Source organism: Triticum dicoccoides, chromosome 7A, assembly GCF_002162155.2.
Source record: "Triticum dicoccoides isolate Atlit2015 ecotype Zavitan chromosome 7A, WEW_v2.0, whole genome shotgun sequence".
NCBI classification, from domain to species: domain Eukaryota; kingdom Viridiplantae; phylum Streptophyta; class Magnoliopsida; order Poales; family Poaceae; genus Triticum; species Triticum dicoccoides.
The window spans coordinates 661,134,811-661,145,212 of record NC_041392.1 but is presented as its reverse complement, the minus strand read 5'-3'; the positions used below and the strand labels follow the sequence as shown (position 1 = coordinate 661,145,212).

The 10,402-nt window shown below is 47.0% G+C and overlaps 1 pseudogene; it reads right to left on the bottom strand.

Annotated features, from left to right (window-relative positions):
• Window positions 1–3,108: 3,108 nt before the first annotated feature.
• Window positions 3,109–5,603, bottom strand: LOC119328779 (annotated as a pseudogene).
• Window positions 5,604–10,402: the final 4,799 nt, after the last annotated feature.

Below are 10,402 nucleotides of genomic sequence, written 5' to 3'. Positions count from 1 at the left end.
GGGGGGGCTGGGGGAGGGGAGGGTTGGGGTGTGGTTTGCGGTGGGAGTGCCCTATGGATCCGCCCTGGTTGCCATGGCAACCAGAGATGGCCGGCGACGGAGGTCGGGGTTCGAGAGGTGGGGGACGATGGCGGCAGACGAGAGAGGGGATGGATCGGAGGCCGGGAACGGCTAGGTCGTGCGGGCAGCGGGTCGTCTGGCCCGGACGGGGTAGTGCGGGCGGGGTTGCCATACACCGGACGTGCGGGCCGTGCTTTTGTGCGCGCGGACGTGGTCGTGCAGGCTGGTTCCCGTCCATGCCACACAAGGCGTGCGGGCGGGTTCCCGTCCATGCCACACGTGTGGCAGTTATTCGGACCCAAAATTTATGAACACGAATCGGTCTTGTTCCCCTTTTCCTTTCCGTGCAGTAGGTGGTGGCAGAGATTGGCATTTGCCGGTGGCGACAAAGAGGAGGTAACTTCAATGATGACATATGGTGGCTATGGCGGCGGTGTGTGTGAGGGGAATGAGGCCACGGCAACGGATCCAGCATGATAAGTTCCTTCTCAGCCCCTCCCTTGGCTGCTAGCACCCCTGCACCCTTCTCTGCCTGTAGATTCCCCTTGCTTCTATAGGTCAACTGGTTTTCACTGGTCCGGTTGATTGATTTGGTTAGCTTCGGCTAGCTTTGCTCATGCCATTAATATCGAGTGGGACTCTCACCAGTGGTAATATGTTTATTTGATTTTGCAGGGCCCGGTGATGATGGCCTTCTTCAGGATGCGTGAACTCTTGATGTTGATGGTCAAGAAGGCAACGGCCACACGACAACAATGCGAATAAGTGAACCAGAGGCTCCTATTGTGGACGCTACATGAATGTTTTTAGTAAATCCGAAATAGCCATTTACACATTATTAGCTATTCATATTTTCTATTATTTGTTGTATTTTTAGTTGTGTGATTGCTCAATGGCTTCTTGCCCGCTGTATAGTAGGAGGGTGATAATGCAAGTACATCCTTATTAAAGCTAATTAGGCATGAACCCACAGATTGTTTGCTTTGGTAAGACCCTGGTACTATTTACAAGTACAAAATTAAGTCTGACTTTGTTTCTGTTCTTCCCAGTGCTATCATTTATCAACTAGAAGGAATCAGTATTAATAGAATATACATGGTTCATGAATCATGATAAGAGGCAACTATTGATCAGACATGGCTCCTGTTACTGTTAGTTTTGAGCATCAACTGAAAAAAAGGGATAGCTAAATGTGAATGTTCCAGTTTTGTCTAATTCCCTGTGTTAGCTAGCACGGCATTCCTTCTGTAACGAAAGAATTTATTTAATATATAAGTAGACTTTTATCCTAAATCATGTAATGTGTCATATTGCTCTCAATGCCAGCTTTTGGAGAGGAGATGGGCGTGGGTGATCTTAATGATTTTTGAGACATGGTAAATCCCAATCTATCTCTTGCCTTTGTCGTTCCTGATCTGGCAACCTCTTTAATTAAATCCCAACCCAATACTATTTGGTTCGGTGGTTATTTGCTATTTATAATTAAATTCTCTCTTTTCTACATGGATTACATTTCCCTTTTTTTAATTAATGAAAAGAAAAAGGGGAAAGCGTAAAGAAAAGCTCCTGGACCAACATTTTTTTATGAAGTGCCATTATTTGTATTGTGAGTTGTGCCGGTGGAGACTTGAAAAATATGTGAATATATTTGTCCTCTCTTTCTTTAAGGTTGTCTGTTGCAGAATATGTGATAATGGAAGTTTGCATTCATGGAGCTATCTGATTTATTAGAGTGGACTTTATAGATTGTTGTCAGTTTGTTGAGTGATGATAGCATTTTCAGTTACACAAGGAGAACTTCAGCCTTGTGTAATTCTCTGTTGGAGGAACTAGGATAGTCGTTTCAGACCTCACTAGCATTCTCTGTTGGTCCACAATACACATGCTATTATTCCGGTACACTTCTAATGCCTCTCCTACTGTAGTTACTTCGTACAATATCATTGTACAGCCAAATTTAGGTGCTTTTGGAGGAAGATTACTCTGGGTTGATCCTTTCATTCTCACTTATATATATTTGATTCATTAGTTTTATTTGAATTCAAAACTATGTATTTCGTCACAAATCTGCCAGGAAATTGTCTTCCTGTAACACCTATTTAATCTTGCTTCTTGGTCAATTTAATCCCGAAGATAGAATCATATGGATAAATGAGCAAGACAACATGCGACATGAATGTTTGTGTTGGGGGTCCATGTGCAAAAACAAGGCCAATGGAGACGTGATGGAACTTTAGTTTGCACTCTCTCATTTCAAAATAAACAAGAACTCTATGTTGTTCATCAATTTTTTACCTTATCATATTACATTCAAAATGGATGGGTGCGGCAACGCGCGTCATCAATGATCTAGTATTCTAGTACCAACCTATATCTTGTAAGCTTGAAATCACCACCCATCACACAAGGTAGAGGATTACCATTATAAACCCTAGGCAATGTTGATAAATCTTAATGAACGTATTTATACTTTTCTAAGTACAATGGCAAAAGTCAAGAAGACGGTAAACTTGAGTGACCATTGGTGCAATCTATTCACTTTCTTCTGGACTCTATTCACTCCTACGGTCCTGCCTAGACGATTGATGCGACGTGAGTGGCGAGCTTAGCCATATACTCAGTATCTTGAGAATGGTTTCGTGATCTCCAAAAAATATCTTTCAGTTTAAAAAAACGCTTACCGCACGAAACTACTATCTCATGTTGATCAGTTGGAGCATTTAACGTGAGAGGAACGAAAGGGCGTTTAACAATCCTTTCACACCATCGCAAAATGTCATTGATGAAATCAAGAACGTGAAATGGCTAGCCTAGGACTATCTGATCGTCGTTTAGCTCCTTGTTACTGGTGGTCATCATGTCGAACTTTCGTGTCTTGTCTTGTTATTTTAGCTTTGATTTGTTGGACTTGTAGTTGTTGAACTGGTCGTGCTTACTTTCCTCCCTCTTTAATAAACGCATGCAGCTCTCCCAACGCAAAATTAAGCTGTTGTCAGTATATAGTACGTGACGGTGACTTGAACACCTAGTCCGAATGGGTAATTTAGGTCGGCACACGTCCTTTCTCACGACTTGAACGATGTGTAAGAAGATTGGCCCAGCCGCGCCGGGTGGATTAGGTGGACGTGAGAAGGTGCTGCAGAGCCTGCGGCACCGGCGGCGCGTGGACCTGGATGGCGCCCTCCAGCCCCTGCACGACCTGCGCCATGCTCGGCCGCTGTGCCTCCTGGTCCTGAATGCACCAGCACGCCACCCAGCACGCCCGCTCTAGCTCCTCGGGCTTCACGTTGCCGCGCAGCCGTGGGTCTGCCACGGCGCCCACCTCCCCTTGGACGACCTTGCCGGCAGCCCACACGGGGAAGAAGGTCCATGAATCACTGCTCCCGCTCCTTGCCGCCTCCACCATGCTATACCCCTCAGAGTTTCGTCGTCCCGAGATGAGCTCAAAGAGCACCATTCCTAAGCTGTACACATCGGCCTTGGCACTGATGGGCTGCCCGGAGATCCACTCCGGCGCCAGATACCCGATGGTGCCCCGCATTGTCGTCAGCGCGTGGCTGAAGTCCCTCCCCACCAGCTTCGCCATCCCGAAGTCGGCGATTCTTGGGGACATGTTCCCGTCCAGTAGGATGTTCTCCGGCTTAATGTCGCAGTGTATGATGCACTCGTGACAACCGTGGTGCAGGTAGGCCAGCCCTCTCGCCACGCCGACCATGATGTTGTACCGTTCGCGCTAGCTCGGGCTCACGCCGCTGCCGAAGAGGTAGCGGTCGAGGGAGCCTCTGGGCATGTACTCGTAAACGAGCATCTTCTCGACGCCGGATGAGCAGAACCCGAGGAGACGGACAAGGTTCACGTGCTGGATGAGTCCCAACGTGCTCACCTCGGCCCAGAACTGCTTGTCGCCCTGCCTCCCACCAAGACTTTCCAGCTTCTTCACTGCCACATGGACCTGGATTGCGTTGTCTCCTTTATGCCGCTTCAGGACACCGCGGTACACCGAGCCGAAGCTGCCGCCGCCCAGCCGCTCTGAGAAGTTCTTCGTGGCGGCACGGAGGTCGCCGTAACTGTACACGGCCAAGGAGGACCCCTTCTCGTTTTCCATGCTGGCTAGTCGTCTCCTCCGAGCAAGGAGAATCCTCCAGGCCAGTATCACCAACACGCTTAATGCTGCAACGCCGGCCAACGGGATGCCAAGAACAAACCATAACTTTCTCCCTCGTTTTTTCCTGTTTGAGCCATGTAGAACTTGCAATCCTGCTTCTGAAAGTCGGAGATGGAGGTCTAACCCAGAGACGCCGGAATCCGCATAGAGATGCTCAAGGTTGCGGATCTCCCCGTGCCAAACGGTGCATCCCCCGCCCCGGCGGAGAAGGCGTAAGCCTGGCAAGAGCAGTTCCTTTGGCAAGTTAATTCGCACTCTACTTTGCTCTGGGCAACGGCCACGGCGAGGGACTCGTCGGGGAGCTTCATGTCCGGCAGAGCTAAGAACCCGTCATTCGTCGACCCGTTGTGCGCGCATGTGAGCGGCGAGCTCCGGCGACAGCCACCGCTCCAGTCGTTGAGTGTCCAGTCCTCCTCCGACACCGGAGCGAACCCGGGCGGGCACCGGCATGGCAGTTGGCTCCTCTGTTCACAGATGCTGAACACGCCGCAGAGCGCGTACACTTCACACTGCATGGTGAGCGCCAGCTCTGTCTCGCGGGCACCCAGATGTACAGCTTCGCTTGTCCGGTTAGATCGAGCACCAAGCGCGTGATGGTCGTGTTGTCCGTGATGACGTTGGTGAGACGCCGGTACGCCGACGTCTCCTCGTACGACGTGATGCTCCTCGTCGCGTCTGGCAGCCTCTCGAAGACTTGCCCCGTCCAGACGCCGCTCCGCCAGTACGCACGGGAACGGTTCCACATGTAGAAGAACTCGCTGGTGCCGTTGGGGTCTATCATGTCGGTGAACATCCCCGGCGCGGGGTCTTGGGAATTCCGCCACGACGTCAGCGTCTGGTACTCGCTGGTGAGCTTGTTCTCGCCGATCCACGCCCCTGGCACGTGTGTGTCCGTCGGGTGGTCGAAGCTCTGCCACAGCACGTTGGAGGAGTTGCCGCCGTCGACAAGGACCAGATTGCCGTCGTCGCGGATCTCCGCTGTGTTGGAGCCCGGCGACGACAAGGATGAAGACGAGAGGTTCGAAGACCACACGACGACCGGCGAGGCCGAGGCGCTGGTGGGACCGACGAGCTCGATGTTGCCATCGTCGGCGGACACCCGGAGCTCGGCGGAGGCGACGCCGGACAGGGGGGTCGCGCGGTTGCCGACCCAGATGACGGTCTGACCGGGGATGTTCTTGTACCATATTCCGAGGTAGAACCTGCCGTCGGAGCTGCCAGCGGGGCTGAAGAGGCCGAGCTCGAACTTGCGCTGTGCCGATACCAGCGTGTCGCTGCCTCGCAGCTGACGCCGTGCCGAGACTGTCGCCGCCACAAACGGAGCAGGGGCGAAGCACAAAGCAAGGGCTACGGAAGTGGCAATGGTCATGAGTGACATTGGGGAGCACCTCCCTTTGCCGGCGAATTCTCAGGAATGTCAACGCTCGTGGTGATCCCGGCATATTAATAACCAAAATCAGTTATACGCTTCGTGCATGGCTGGTGTGATCATGAATTGGCTTGAGCGGCGAAAGTGTGCTGCCAGTCCTCCCTCCCATCTATCGATTTGACTAAAGAGGTTCCGTTATTGGCAGAAATCACTGATCTGACCTCAGGCAGAAATCAAATCACAAACTGATCTGGTCACGAAAAAATTTCACTCTGCTGACCCTTTGGTGTGGCGCCCGACAGCCGGGCGCCGCACCCTACTCTGCAGCGCCCTTCCCTTAGGCGTCGCACATCCTGCCAGCGTGGCAGCCCTGGTCCAGTTGCGGCCCCACACGCACCTGTGCAGCGCCTAAGAGCTAGGCGCCACACACCTGTAATGTGCAGCGCCTAGCTCTTGGGCGTCCGAGTTCATTGCTTACAGGCTGTCCAACCAAATGTCGTAGTAATGTTTGAATTGTCTTAAGTTATGAACTCGTCGGCTTAAAATTTGTGTTTGTTCAAATTGTTGTGATGCTGTAGTCATTGTAAGTATTGTGGATGTGATGCAAGCCAACAGCAGGGACTCCTTGCCCTAGCCTGACATCTCTGTTGTACTTCCCCTTTGCTAGATCCTCAAAGTTTACGGGTTCTTCAAGAATATCCTCATTATATGCCGGCGGGCATATCTCAACTCGAGTAGTTCCAATAAACCATCGTACGTAGTTATCAAAAGCAAGTGAGTTGTGCTCACGAAGCGGGGCGCGTGCAGTGCTACGAGCTTGCTCCACACAAAGCTGGAAGCGGGTAACATACGCAGAATGATGCTTGGCCCAGTCCTTTATCTTCCGTTGCCTTCTCCTGTCCAACCTGCGTGGTATAAAACCAAACATTAGCACAATCAAAAGGAGTCCCGATGATTAGACAATACGCACACATGCTCTCTTACCTATGAAGTGCTTTATCCGTGTCCACCCAATCCGGCGGGTGAGGCTGGAAAAGACCAAACTGACGATACACGCGATGCGGCAAATGAAACTCAACCGCCCAGTTGCATATCAGTGGGCACCGCATAAGCCAGAGATCCTTATCCCGCAAGCACATCGGGTTGAGGCGGAACTCCGCGGTGTACCCCAAGCTCTCACCCGCGCCATATGGCTGCCATTCCACCTATGAAACAGGGCAACAATGCAAATTTGATAACTATTTTTCAAGCAAGCATGAGAAAGGACTAAAGTAATGACCTCCTTACCTGCTCAGGCGTAATCGTGTCCAACTCGGCAATGTACTTTTGGAGCGTTCAGATTCGGCGTGGACCGGCTGACCAACAGAATCCACGGGAGTAGTCCTGCCTGCTTGATGTACGGTGTGTACCGCTCATCGTAAGGCATGGCAGGACCAGAGACCCCGTGATACCGAATCTTCAGAGGTTCAAACTTCTGCAAAAAATAAGTAATGACAAATCTTAGGGCATGTAAATTTCAACTAAAGGCAAATTTGCAAAATATTTAGATTACTCATTATTACCTTATCCTTCTCGCGCATCATGTAGGCCCGGTGTTGCACGTCGTAGACATCGTCCAGAAGCCAAACCATCCTTACAATTTCAAACAATAAATATATAAAAGTTCATCTTCATCTCAAATATCGGTATACACTAAACATATAACATGTGTTCAACTACAAGAATCTCAACATCTCCTTCTCACACAATGAATATGTCATATGTGTTCAAATAAACTAAACATCTAATATTTCAAATAAACTCAACATCTAATATTTGAAATAAACTGAACATCTAATATATATCTAAACAAACTTCTCATATATGTCTACAAAAATCAACATCTCATAGTTATCTATAAAAATAGGCATCTCATATATATCTAAAAAAACTAAACAATCTAGGGTTTTAACAACAAGAATCATATATTGTGAACTAATAAATAACACTACGGTACTACCAATATGAATACACATCCTAAATCGAGCAAACCAAACAAATCAAGGGTTCCATCAAATCATGGACAAATCTCTAGAATGGCAACAAATTTACGGAGCAAAAGAAAGAGAAGGGAAGAGTTTACCTAGTAGGATGGATTGGGGATCGGATCCACGGATCAAATCTTCAGATCTGAGAGGGATGTGGGGGGATTAGATGGGGGCGGCGCCGCCGCCGCTGCTCTCTGTCCAGAGAGCGGAGAGATGAAGAACTGCCTGGTTGGGCTGGGGCGGCCGCGCTTAAGTCACTGTGCAGCGCCCAAGGGCTAGGCGCTGCACGTCAAAGTGTGGCACCTAGCTCTTAGGCGCTGCATAGGTGCGTGTGGGACCGCAACTGGACCAGGGCTGCCACGCTGGCAGGATGTGCGACGCCTAAGGAAAAGGCGCTGCACAGTAGGATGCGGCGCCCAGCTGTCGGGCGCCACACCAAAGGGTCAGCAGAGTGAAATTTTTTCCTGAACAGGTCAGTTTGTGATTTGATTTCTGCCTCAGGTCAAATCTGTGATTTCTGCCTCCGTTATTGCTGACCCAACAATCACGTGGCTGACCATCGTTTCGTTTTTGACGGCCTCATGTCTTTTGGTGAGACGCTTTCATGCTAAGTTGTATCTAATATAGTGTGTTACCCGCAAAAGTTAATAATATATTGTGTTCATCGTGGGGAAATACACTTTGGAACCTGGTTGTGTATACACCATATATGGGGAACTTTCTTTTTGCGAGATAAATATTAGTTTATTCCATTATGATAGAGCTACAATCCTTCGGCAAGAGTTCCTCAATACATGGGGGACCTCTACCGAGCCACACGGCCGTGGCTCGCTCAGAGCGACTATACCTTGTCAGGCAATCTACAACACTATTCTGAGACCTATGCAATTTTTATGGAATAAACACTCTATCGATCATTAAAGACTTCATTTCAGCTACTAAATGACCAAAAGCCGAATGATCTAAGCTAGAATTAGAAAGACAAGATAAAGCAGTTGATGAGTCAGATTGCACCATAATCGGTAGTTCCATATGTAGTCGAGCAAGCGCCATACCAATCATCAAATCGTGGATCTCCACCTCAAAAGCATCATTGCAGTTAAATAGGTAACGGTACGACGAAAAAATAACCGAGCCATCGTGCCTTCATAGAATCATCCCGGTCGCCGCCGTACCATCTTCCTCTCGGAATGAACCATCAACGGAGAGTGCCATTACACCACTAGTGGGTGCAGGCCATGGAAGCACTTGGGCCGGCAGACTCAGCTTAGGACCCTCACCATAGTCCATGACCACCATTTTACCTTTTAGCATCTCTTCTCTAGAGTATCTTTTGGCTGATTGCACTAGTATATAAATTTTCATGAAACGAACGACATTGACTACAGGGCAAAAAGACAAAATTTAGTTTCTATTATAGATCACTATTCACACTAATTTTGAAAAGAAGTCAAAGGTAGATTTTTTTTTGAATTTTTCTAACAAGTACAATGGAAGCTCAAATTTATTTCAAAAATATTTTCAGATTTTTTGAGTCTTTGTTGATTTTTTTTTCATATAGAGTGTAGATGCACCTAGGAACCAAACATCTGCGTCTGTTCATTGTGCTATATTTATGTACTTCTTCCGTTCCAAAATTAGTGAAAATCCTATCTTTTATGTACTAATACTATATATTAAGAACAAATTGGTTATCTAAACTAGCAAAGTGGCCAGCTCGATGCTCGGGCTAGGATTTTATAAAATTTAATAATAGGAACATATCTGTTGATTTGTCTAAAGAAAAATATATTTGGTTTTCTGTTGACATATAAATATATATTGTGCATTAATCTCTAACTTAACTGTATTTTTTATGCAGTCGTGTCCTGCCAATTATAATTGAATCATTTTTCTGGCATTTTTATCATATTGCTTTGTTATCATTTTTCTTAAAAACATAGATTTAAGAGTTCTCATATTTTTTTGTGTAGGCGTAGGTAAATTTGCTTGTCGCAAAAGAAGGTAAATTGCTAACTTTGTGCAAGATTGACATATTAATTTTTGTTTTAGTGATTTTTAATGGTAAGCATTTTTTTGGAGTTGGTATATAAATTTGGAGTGTATTTATATAATATATATCCATTAAAATTGCCGTCTTTATTCTATGTATTATGCAACAAATCTTTTTTTTAGATAGTGAGCCACTCATGCCATGCGTCTTTATTCTATGTATTATGAAACAACTCTTGTTGACATACAAAATATGTAAATGTTTCTCCTATTTTAAACATAACTTGGCCATGTTTAAATAAATATAGAACAAAATAGCATTAACTGATGAAAAATAAGAAAGAGGAATTAGTGATCCATCTTAATTAAGTCTCCAGTCTAAATCATTTTTGTTTACTTCTCTAGCGACCATATACCTCCATTAGCATCAACACACCATTGCGGCAATATTGCTTCAAGTCAATCCCAAATTTTATTACTCCATACTCACCTAAAATGAAATTTGAACCGAGATATAATATGACAATTCATATAACTCCCTTCATTTTTTATTTACTTTGCATATTAGCTTTATCTCGAGACAAACTATGTAAATTCACTAGTGCAGAACCGAGCAATAGCACCGGTTCGTAAGGCCCTTTAGTGCCGGTTTGGTAACCGGTGCTAAAATGTAGGCACTAAAGGTCCCCCCTTTAGTACCGGTTCAGCATGAACCGGTGCTAAAGAGCAACCACGTGGCACGAGCCAGTTTCAGGGGCAGGGAGTCCTTTAGTACCGGTTGGTGTCACC